General features: G+C 52.5%; 1 pseudogene; it reads right to left on the minus strand.

Annotated features, from left to right (window-relative positions):
- Positions 1-356: 356 nt before the first annotated feature.
- The window catches only part of LOC135292512 (zinc finger protein 420-like), an 89,967-nt pseudogene continuing 78,139 nt past the window's right edge, over positions 357-12,184 (minus strand).

Raw genomic sequence — 12,184 nt, forward strand, 5'->3', positions numbered from 1 at the left:
GCCGGGAACAAACGAGACGGGTCTTGGTTTCAGAAAGCTCCAGAATCCATTTCTTACCCCCAAAAGACAGGGCAAAGGCAGGTGCCCCCTCAAACACCTATGAAATGGTGAGACTTTAGAGATCGCTGATCAATGTCATTCATTTAACACAATTTGGGCTGTTTTTAAGGGATAAAGATGAATCAGAAGAAAATCAAGGCCAAACCAAAAGGACAAGCAGCCAGGTGTGTTCCCAGCATGGATCACAGGGAATGTGGGTTACCAGGGCTGTGCCCAGCGTGGCTCCTGCAGTGGGGGATGGAGCTGGAGCAGCGCACGAAGCTCTTCCCGCACTCGGGGCACTCGCAGGGCTTCCCTCACCGGTGCCTCCGTTGGTGTTGGGTCAAGTGAGAGCTGCAGGAGAAGCTCTTCCCACACGCGGGACATTCGTAGGGCCTCTCCCCGCTGTGGATGCGCCGGTGCCTGACAAGGTGGCAGTTCTGCCTGAATCCCTTCCCGCAGTCGGGGCAGCAGAAGGGCCTCTCCTCTGTGTGACTCCAATAGTGCAGGAGGAGATGGGAGTGGGTCCGAAACCCCTTCCCACACTTGGAACACTCGTAGGGCCTCTACCCAGAGTAGATCTTTTGGTGGACAATCAGGCTGGAATGCTGGCTGAAGCTTTTCCCACACTCCCCACACTCGTAGGGCCTCTCCCCAATGTGGATTCTCTGGTGGCAGAACAGACTGGAGCTCTGGCTGAATCTCTTCCCACACTCCCCACACTCGTAGGGCCGTTCCCCAGTGTGGGTCCTCTGGTGCTGGATCAGGGTGGAGCTCTGCCTGAAGCTCTTCCCACATTCCTCACACTCATGGGGCCTCTCCCCAGTGTGGATGAGCCGGTGTCTGACAAGATGGGAGTTCCGCCTGAAGCCCTGCCCGCAGTCGGGGCAGCGGAAGGGCCTCTCCTCTGTGTGCGTGCGCCGGTGCATGAGGAGATCAGAGCTGGTCTGAAACCTCTTCCTGCACTGATCACACTTGTAGGGCCACTCCCCAGTGTGGGTCCTCTGGTGCCTCATCAGGTTGGAGCTGTGCCTGAAGCTCTTCCCACACTCCTCGCACTTGTGGGGCTTCTCTCCATCAGGAACCTCCTCATGGACCACCAGCTCCGACCTCTGGCTCCAGCTCCGGCCGCCTTCCCGGCCCATGCTGGCTCTTTCCCCCTCAGATCCCCACCATCTGCGTTTGCAGCCCCTCCTCGTGCGGCATCTCCGGGGCTTTTCCTCCCCGTTGGGTTCCTGCACCGTGGAGCTGCTCAAAACGGCCTCTGCCACGAGGTTCTGCTGTGCTGGGCTGGGAGATGCAGCAGGAGAGAGAGGCAAAGGGGCACTGACTTCCTCCTCACCTGACTCCATGTCCAGGGACATCTTCCTCTTCCTCACTACCTCACAAGAAGTGACAATGGGAAATCCTGGTTTGGGGAAAACAAGGGATGAGCATGTTGAGTTTGAAGGTCTTTCTGCCCAAGTCCATCTCTACAGGTCACCAGCGACCTAGGCTCCAGAAAAACCTCCCAAACACCACGAGTCAGCCCGGAAAAACCCTCCCCAGGAGTTCCCCACCCCTGCTCCCTCCCCTCTGCTCTTCGGGAGTTCCCCCTGTCCCAGCTGCTGGGGTCACGCTTGCATTGGGGGTCCCCCTTCTCCTCGGTGCCCGCCCTCCCCAGCCTGCTGGCAGTCCCAGCAATCCCAAAACCTGCCCCCTCTTCGCTCCCCATTCAGGGCTGCCGGGGCTTTTTGGGCTCCCTTCTCCCCTCATGCTCTGCTCCGGGCTGCAGGGGCTCCAAGGAGTCCCCCCTGCCCCTCTCCAGCCTCTGCAGGCTCCCGCCAATGGCGGCGCTCCCCCCTCTCTGGGCTCCCCACTTTGGGCTCCTGGGGGACACAGGGCTCTGCTCCTCCAGGCTGCCTCTGCCGCCAGCCGCCACCGCCACCCCCCGATGTCCCCCCGAGGGGCCTTTTCCGCTCAGCCTTGCACTTCTTCATTCTCCAAACATCCCCCCAAAAAACCCAACCCAGGGACCCCCCGGGATATTTGGCCCGAGCTCCCCCTCCCCGCTCACCTGCGCCATGGGGGCGATGATCCCACAGGTGGGGGCTGCGAATGCACGGAGGGCTCGACCGCGTGCTTCCTGCTGCTCAGCCTTGATCCGCCTCTGTCCCTCCTCTTCCTCTTCCTGCCCCTTCTCCTATTCCATCCCCCGCCTCCTCCTAATCCTTCTCCTCCCTAACCACACCTCCTTCTCCTTCTGTGGCTGCTCTCTCTTCGCCTTCCCCCTCCTCTTCCATCTCCCCCCCTCACCCTCCTCCTCCCTAATCCCGCCTCCTCCTCCTCCTTCATCCCTCCCCTTCCCTCCCTCCTCCTCCTCCCGCAGCAGCAGCGACCCCCTCGCTGCCCCGTTCCCGGAGCCCTCGCAGCCCGCGGCAGGAGCGGGGCTGGAGCCGGCACAGCTCGGCACGGGCGGCGCGGGGCTCTCGGCTGCTCCCGGCCGCTGCGGAGAAGGGGGGAAGCCGGCCCGGGCAAAAGGAGAGGCAAACTGCGACAACTGGGGGCCCCACATCCAAACTGGGCCCTGCTGGGGAGCCTGCCTGGGCACTGCCAGCCCTTGGGGCTCCTCTCGGCACAGCCGGGAGGGGGGAACGCACAGAGGGCTGCGGGATCCCAGCGCTGGCAGCACTGCCAGGGACTGGGCTCTGCTGGCATCATACTGGGAGTGACTGGGACTCTACTGGGTTTGTTCTGGGATCATACTGGAATCACACTTGGACTGTACTGGCTTTGTACTGATATCATTCTGGGATCATACTGGGGGTGAGCAGGAGCCTGCAGAGACAATTGAGACCATGTTAGGGGCAAATGGGATCTACTGGGAGTGACTGGCATTATGCTGAGGGTGACTGGGAGCAGCTGGGAGCAACTGGGATCATGACAGGAGCAACTGGGAGTGGCTGGCTGTGTGCTGGGAGGGATTGGAAACAACTGGGCTTCTACTGGGATCAACTGGGGTCAAGCTGGAGGTGACTGGGATCATCCTGGCAGTGAGTGCCACTGCACTGAGGCTGACTGGGAGTGCTTGGCAGCAAATGGGATCATACTGGGGAATAATGGGAGGGACTGGGAACCTGCTGGAGGGACCTGGCATACACTGGGAGATACTGGGAGTGACTGGAACAAAAGGGAGGATGAAAGAGAGCCACTGGAACCATGTGGAGCACAACTGGTTCATACTGGCAGGGACTGGGAGCACACTGGGCTCATCTCTGGATCATACTGGGAGGGACTGGACTAATACTGGGAGAATCTGAGAGCGACTGGGAACACACCCTGCACATCATCCCCCATACTGGGCCTGACTGGGAGCAACTGGGATTATACTGGGAGCACACTGGGAGGGCTGGCATGTGACTGGGATCCAGCTGGAGCTTACTGGGATCATATTGGGGTTGAAAGGGAGTGACTGGGATCACACTTTGGCCTACTGGGAGCACCTGAGAGAAACTGGGATCATGCTGCAAGCAAACTGGAGGAACTGGGCAGGACTGGATGCATGCTGGAGGCAGCTGGGATATTCTGGGCATGACTGGGGGATCACACTGGGAGAACTGACACCTTCCTGGGGCCACTGGCGGCGCATGGAAATGACTGCAGACATGCTGGGAAATGTTGGGGGGTTTTGTGGATTTTGGGGGGGCTTTGGATTTTGGGGGTTTTATTGGCACTTTGGGGGGGGTGTTTTTCTGGGGATGTTTGGGGCTTTATTGAATTTTTTTTTTAGTTTTTTTGTATTTTGGGAGGTTTTACTGGGATTTTGTTGGGGGTTTTTTGGGATTCTCATAAATTCTGGGAGTTTTATTGGGATTTCTAGGAGATTTTTAGGCATTTATTGGAATTGTGGGGGTTTTAGTGGGATTCATTGGGGATTTGAGGTTTTTTTTGAGAGTTTTGGTAGGCTTTTTCGGGTTTTTTGGTTGTTGTCATGATTTCTTTGGGTCTTCGGGTGAGATTTTGTGGGATTTTTATGGTTTTTGGGACATTTTTGGGGAGGTTAGCAGGGTTTCATCGGGATTTTGGGCGTTATTGGGATTTCAAAAGACTTTGTGGGCTTTTATTGGGATTCTAGGGTGTTCTAATGGGATTTTGTGAGATTTATTTCAGATTTCTTGAGTTTTATTGGGACTTTTGGGGCTTTTAAGGAGATTTTTATGCCTCTCAGCCCTTCTGCAAACCCTGGGACAACCCCAAAGGCCCCAGACCCCCAAATCCCCCACAAATTCCACTAAAAATCCCAAATTCCTCAAGAAATTATAATAGGATCCTCCAAAACCCCAGAGGATCCCACAAAATCCCAGTGAAACCCACCAAAACTAAAAAAAAACCGCCAAAATTTCACTAAACCCCCTGAAAAACCAACCCCCCCAAGCCCAATAAAATCCCCCAACATCCAAAACTCCCCAAATCCACAAAACCCCCAAAATCCCATAACCCCCCAAAACACAAGGTTTTGGTTTTGCTTTGGTTTCTCTCCAAGACCTCTATAATTCCCCCTGAACTTCCATCAAATACCCAGTAAAGCCCTAGAGAAGCCCCAAGATAATCCCCCAAAACCCTGCTAAAATTCATCAAAATTGCCCCAAAATCCCAAAAATGCCCCCCAGAACCCCCAGACTCTCTGGGGCCGTCCTGGATCAGGGGCACCGGCCGGTGGAACAGGAGCCACCTCAGGGCCCCTCGGAGCTCTGTGGGGAGGGGGCACCATGGGAGATCCCCAAAAACGGGAGGGGGAGGGTGGAACCCCTGTTGTGCCCCCTCGCCCCGAAACCCCCAGACCCCGGTTCAGGGGGGGCCTGGGACCCCCCGGGACCCCCAAATCTCCCCCGGGACCCCTCGGGGAGCCCCAACCCCCCCCAAGGTTGGCCCTGGATCACCCTGGACCCCCAAAACCTTCCCGGGACCCTCAGACCCCCCAGTTCCCCACAAAATTGACCCCAGACCCACCTGAGACCCCCTCAAATCCATCAGACTGCCCCAAATCCCCCTCAATCCCCCCCAAACCCTGGGAAATCCCCTCACACTCCGCTAAAGCCCCCCAGATGCACCTCAGAACCCCCCAGATCCCCCCAGCTCCTCCCACAATCCCCCAAAATCCCCTCAGACCCTCCCAATTCCCCTCAGATCCCCCTAAACCCACCTGAGAACGCTCCAGACCCTCTCAAGCTGCCCCCAAAGATCCCTAAAGCCCCCTCAGACCCACCAAAGCCCCCTCAGACCCCCTCATTATCCCCAAACACACCGCACACCCCCCTATTTCCCGTCAATCTCCCCAAAATCCCCGATTTCTCCTCAGACCGCCCCAAACCCCCCCAGTTTCCCCTCAGCGCCCTCCTCAACCGCGCGCGCCTCTGAATCTCCCGCCTCCGCCGCGTGCACGGGCTCCCCAGCCAATAGCGGCGCGCCCCGCCCCGAACCGGCCAATGAGGGCGCGGCTCCCCTCAGCAGCGCCCGCCTCCCCGCGGCGCTGCAGCCAATCAGAGGCGAGCCGCAGCGGCGGTGGCGGTGCCGGGCGCTGCAGAGAGCGGGGGCGGCGCTGGGAGCGGCCGGAGCGCTCCGGGAGCTGCTGAGGCGGCCGGGACAGGGCCGGGAGCGGCTGAGAGGGGATCGGGGGGGTCTGGGGAGGGTCCGGGGGGTCTGGGCGGGCTTTGGGGAGGGTTCCGGGGTGTGGGCGGCGTCTGGGGAGGGGTCTTGGCTGGGGGATCGTGAGGTGTCAGGGAGGGTCTGGGGAGGGGTCCTGGGGCACCCTGGGGGGATCTGGGGGTGGGGAGGGGTCCTGAGAGGGGTCTCGAGGGGGGTCCTGGGGGGACTTTGGGGTTCCAGGGTGGTCCTGGGCCAACCTTGGGGGCTTTTCAGGGGGATTTGGGGTTCCCGGAGGAGATTTGAGGATCCTGGGGGTTCCCAGGCCCCCCCCTCCCGTTTCTGGGGGTCTCCCATGGTGCCCCCTCCCCACAGAGCTCCGAGGGCCCCTGAGGTGGCTCCTGTTCCACCGGCCAGTGCCCCTGATCCAGGACGGCCCCAGAGAGTCTGGGGAGTTCCGGGGGGATATTTGGGGGAATTTTGGGGTTTGAGGCATTTTGGGGCAGTTTGGAGGCAATTTTGGGAGGATTTTGGGGATTTTCTTGGGTTTTTTTTAGGGCTTTGGAGGATTTTGATGGAAGTTTAGGGGGTATTATTGGGGTTTTGGAGAGAATTATTGGGTTTTGGGGAGTTATGGGATTTTGGGGGTTTTGTGGATTTGGGGAGTTTTGGATTTTGGGTGATTTTATTGGGGTTGGGGAGGTTGGTTTTTGAGGGGCTTCAGTGAAATTTTGGGGAGGTTTTTGAGTTTTGGTGGGTTTCACTGGGATTTTGTGGGATTCTCTGGGGTTTTGGAGGATCTTATTGTAATTTCTTGAGGAATTTGGGATTTTTTAGTGGAATTTGGGGGGGATTTGGGGGTCTGGAGCCTTTGGGGTTGTCCCAGGGTTTGCAGAAGGGCTGAGAGGCATCAAAATCTCCTTAAAAGCCCCAAAAGTCCCAATAAAACTCATGAAATCTGAAATAAATCTCACAAAATCCCATCAGAACACCCTAGAATCCCAATAAAAGCCCACAAAATCTTTTGAAATCTCATGAACCCCCAAAATCCCGATGAAACCCCGCAAATCCCCCAAAAATGTCCCCTAAATAATAAAAATCCCATAAAATCTCCCCCCAACAGCCAAAGAAATCATGACAACACCCAAAAAAACCCAAAAAACCCTGCAAATCCCACGAAAATTCCCCAAAAACACAAATTGCCAAAAAACCCAAATCCCCAATTAATCCCACTAAATGGCCCCACAATTCCAATAAATGCCTGAAAATCTCCTAAAAATCCCAATGAAACTCCCAGAATTTCTGAGAATCCCAAAAAACCCCCAACAAAATCCCAGTAAAACCTCCCAAATACAAAAAAACCCCCAAAATTTTCAATAAACCAAACATCCCCAGAACAATCCCCCCCAAAGCACCAATAAAACCCCCAAAATCCACAAAACCCACCAGGGTTTTGTGACATCACTGAGGATGTTGTGACATCACTGACGGTGTTGTGACATCACAGAACTGTCTGTTATGTCACAGAGTGGGATGGGAGGCCATGGAGCAGAGTCTGCCATCATGGAGGGTGGCCCTCTGACATCAGAGAGTGGGTTGTGACAGCACCGGGTGATGACGCAACATCATAGAGCCAGGTGTGACATCACAGAACAGACTGTGACATCACATGGTAACTTTGTGACATCACCAAATCTTCCGTGACATCACAGAGCAGCTTTATGATATCAGAAACTTATATCCCAGCACTGGCCCTGTGATATCATGAAAGGGCTTTGTGACATCACAGAGCAGTTGTGTGTGTCATCACTGAGTTGCCTGTGACATCATAGAGTAGGCTCTGTGACATCATAGACTGAACATCATAAAATGGAATCGGCCATCACAGGGTGTTATAAATGAGCACAATGGGCCAGTCGGGTCAATTATATAGCCAATTTAATAATACAGAAAAGAGAAAGCAAAATCGCAGCGCTGGGCGGTGGGGGAGTCCTTGCTCCGCCAACTACCGCGCCGAAAACTGTTCCGTTCTCCTTTTTGTACCCTCCCGCGCTCCCGGCCCCGTCGCCTTTCCGGTGCTCCTCCGCGCATGTCCACCAGGTTGTTAGAGGGTCTCCTTCTGCCTCCTGGTGGTCGTTGAATAGGGCTTCTGGTACTTTTCCTCGGCGCCCCCCCTCTGGGAACCTGGGCTGGGAATAACTTGTATCTTGATTAGCTCAGCAATGTTTTGTCTCATATATTATCGCATGGCAGTTGGCGGTTACTTATTTACATTATATTTCCTCCTGCTTTTAGTGAACAACAAGGTCACATTCCCATCACAACCTTATGTTTTCTCCTGTTTTCAGTGAACAAAAAGGTCATATTCCCATCACAAACCCCCCTTTTTTCTATGTCACTATTTTTGTTCACTGAATCTGGCAAGCTCCTTTCTGCTGAGCTCTAAGTAGTCCTCTGTGTTCCCATCGCTTAGAGGTTCATACCTTGCCTTAATGAGCATGAGGTGGGCGGCTTCCAATCTCCCCTTTACCACATTAATCAATCTATTAAATATGCAAGGCTCGAAAGTGATTGTTAGGATGAACAATATGAGAGGTCCCGCTATAGTGGACAGGAGTGTGGTAAGCCAAGGGGAGCGGTTGAACCATGATTCGTACCAGTTTTGTTGTGCTTCCCTTTCCCTTTTTCGCTTTTCCAATTGTTTTCTGAGCTCGGCCATGGTATCTATCACTATTCCAGTGTGGTCTGCATATGTGCAACATTCCTCTCGTAATGCTACGCACAACCCTCCTTGTTGTAGAAACAGTATATCCAATCCCCGTCTGTTCTGGAGTACTACTTCCGATAAAGATCTTACTGATTTGACTAGTCCATCTATTGCCTTTTCGATTCTACTTAGATCTTCATCTACTGAGGCTCTCAAGTCTTTCATACCCCGTTGCTGGTTTATTAGGGCAGTTGCCCCTGTTCCTACTCCTGCTCCTCCTAAGCCCAATAGGACGGCTACTGTAAGAGCTGTGGCCGTAAAGGGTTCTCGTTTCACTAAATGATGTTCAGGAGTGATCTGGTGTTCATATATGTATTCCTTTGGATGGTATATAATTCGGGGAACTATCACAACCTGTATGCAATATTCGGATGACTCATTGAAATGAGGTATAGATATACATGGAGTGACTCCCAGTGTATTGCATACCCATTTGGCATTTACTGCAGGGAGAAGCCACTTAGCCGGTTTTTCAGACTTAACGGTTGTCATATCTATTTCACACAGATGTTTTTTGTCTGATGGAATTTTTCCTACGCACCTCCCTTTCCCTGTTACCTGAACTATTGATATCCCTGGGGTTCTGTCCTGGCCTCTCTTCCAAAGGCACTCCCGTGGATTGGTTCCGTTAATCCTCCTAGGTTTTGCTGTAGTTCCTAAAGCTTCATAAAAAGGCGGGTTAACAGTATAGCACAACCAGCACTCATTGGTTAAATTTGGGTTCGTAGTATTGAGAACTCTGAATGTAGCTTGCATCACTTTCCACAGCATACTATACTCCCGAGCAGGTGGAGCTGTTAGTGGCCATTCTCCCGACTGAGTCGGCTTCCTTGTGTGATTTTCTACTAATGAATAATTGCCCCTTTCTCCCTTTCTCCCTTCTTCAGTAAGTACGGGGTTCGGTCCCACAGGTTCCGGATCATGAGGGACTGGCTCTTTTCTTATTAGAAAATGCCCTCCCCGATCCTTTCCTGGTTCCCATAATCTTGCCCCCCAGGTTTTTCCTGTGACCCAGACTGGATCGTTAATTTTGTCATTGGTCACGTTTATCTGAATGGACTGGCAGTTCCCCCCCGTTGTCACTCCACCGGCAAAATCAAATCGGGGAGGGGTACAGCCCCATGGGTACCATCCGACTCTTATATATGAGTCCCTCCCTCCTCCTGGGGTAAAGCCATGAGCTATCGTTTCACATCCCCAATATCCACAATAAAAGTGTCCAGGATAGTTGCAGTATGGTTTCCCTGGATTTGACGCTGGGCACATATAAAACCCTATCCTATTTAAACAGGGTTTAGCCTGGATAATATCGCATAGCTGACATCTAAAGGAGGGGACCCCTGAAGTTGTAGTTGTTGTTATGACTCGTTGATCTTCCCACCTAATAAGTGACCATTTGAAGGGTTCATGGCTTACGCTGTCCCCTAATGTTTCCCTAATCAATAACCATATCATCAATATTCGCATTAAAGTTGAGTAACATCCACTGCCAGTATGGGTGCGAATAATCAGCCTGTCCAGTTTCACCCTTTCTTCAACTTGAGTCCCTTGGTCCTTTTGATCCCTGCCTGTAAGCTCTATTGGTGCTCCCATTTTGTGAAATTCCATCCTTCCGCTGAGTATCCCTCCGCCTCGCTCGTCAACTAGTTTGCGACTAGTTACGAGGGTTGTTATCTTCTCGGCGGCAAGGATCTTCTGAGGGATGGGGTTTGCACCTCCTTCGCCTCTTAAGAGGGTTAATAGGGAGTCGCACCTATAGCTGTTATTCTGCTTGCGAGTCTTACCCTTGTAAGGACCAAGAGACTGGTTAGGACACTCTAGAGTCCTTTCCCTAGTAATCCCTCCCAACGAGGTTGGTACGTATTTTCTGGGAGCCCTCCCTCTCTGGCAGTGGACTCACCACAACCTTTTACAAAGTTTATGACAGGGATGGATTGGCCCGGCTTTTCTTGATATGTAGACGTTCAAATTTAGCAATCAAATTATTCAAAGCTGTGTCTGGGTCTGTGTCTTTTCCTAGGGGTCCCACTATCGAGGTCTTTAAGTGTGGTACCGTATGTCGGCACCTTGCAGTTAGAATACGGGAATTGGCGATCTGTCGGCACTTTTTCGACCAACATTTAATTTGCCACCTTGCCCATGCTAACAAGAGCTGTTCTGGGGTCTCATACACACTCCGAAATTGAGTATAAGGTATTCCGTTCTCTTTCTCTAATACTAGAGCCCAATCTCCCCTCCTAATGTCTTCGCCTGCACACCTCTCACACCACAAGTGATATATTACCCTTTGTTCTTTCCAATAAACCTTATTACAACCACCGCATTTAAAGGCTACCCATGCCTCACAAAGTTCTTTTCCACAGCAACAGCAGGGACTGCGTTTAAGAGGTCGGAACGAGGGTTCCTCTTGGGGTCCAAAAGTCTCAATCCACCAGATCCAATTGTCTGGAGGATTCGTTAAGGCTTCTCGAGCTGCTGAGTTGAAGCGTGCTAAACTTAGTAGATACGGCTGTAAAGTTAATGACAGCTTTTGTTGGACCCTCCTTTGGTCCGCTGGTCCTAGCCTTTCCCACTGCTCAGTCATCGGGATGACGGCCCATTTCTGGTGCTTTGGTGAATGTCAGTCTTAGGCCGTCTGGGGGTCCTTTTATTCTCCACTGACAGCTTTGTGAATGCTCAGGAAAGTCGGAGGGGTTCACTGGTCCTTTTATTCGACTGGCGTGAGTCCACCCTTTTTCGGCAGTTCTCACAGCAGTGTCTGTGGTGAGCAGGGTAAGATATGGGCCTTCCCACCTTGGGGTTAAAGGATTTTCCTTCCAACTCTTGATTAACACCCAGTCTCCTGGCTGAACCTGGTGTAACACAAGATTCAAAGGAGGTCGTTGAACCCACATTCCCTTTTCCCACAGTTTCTTTCTGTATTTTTCCAAGGTAACCAAATAACTGTTCAGACTCTTATTACTGATATTGGGGTTTATCTGTACTTTTTCTAAGTGGTAGGGCATTCCATATAGCATCTCAAAAGGGGATAACCCTGTGTCCGCCCGGGGTTGTGTCCTAATGTTTAGTAATGCCAGGGGTATACACTTTACCCAGGACAACTTAGTTTCTAATACTAACTTGGTTAGCTGTTTTTTTATTTCCCCGTTCATTCTTTCCACCCTTCCCGAACTCTGGGGATGATAAGGGGTATGTTGCTCCCACCTTATTCCTAGGGAGTCGGCTAGATCCTGGGTTACCTTTGAAGTGAAATGCGGCCCTTTGTCTGAATCTATGGTTTCAGGTACTCCATATCTTGGCACTATTTCCTCTAATAGGATTCTTACTACAGTATGGGCGGTTTCTCTGGTAGTTGGGAATGCTTCTACATAATGGGTAAGGTGGTCCACCATTACCAAGAGATATCGTGTCCGCCCTACCTTTGGAAGTTCAGTAAAGTCAATTTGTATATGTGAAAATGGTCTTTTTGCCAACGGTCGACCCCCTGGGGGCAACTTCCTCAGGTTATTTCGATTAACCCGTAAGCATGTTGGGCAACTCTTGGTAATGTATTTGGCGATATCATGTAGCCCTATAGTCATATATTGGGTTGCAAAGTGATCTGCTAACCCTTGTGCTCCCCAATGTGTACCTTGGTGTGGTTTATATAAGACTCTTTGGGCCACGGCTTTTGGCAATATTTTCCGCTTATCCCGAGTTACCCATTCCCCATTAAGTTTAGACAATCCCATTTTCTTCAATTTGTCCTCCTCTTCG

The sequence above is a fragment of the Passer domesticus genome, unplaced genomic scaffold, assembly GCF_036417665.1.
Source record: "Passer domesticus isolate bPasDom1 unplaced genomic scaffold, bPasDom1.hap1 HAP1_SCAFFOLD_37, whole genome shotgun sequence".
Classification (NCBI taxonomy): domain Eukaryota; kingdom Metazoa; phylum Chordata; class Aves; order Passeriformes; family Passeridae; genus Passer; species Passer domesticus.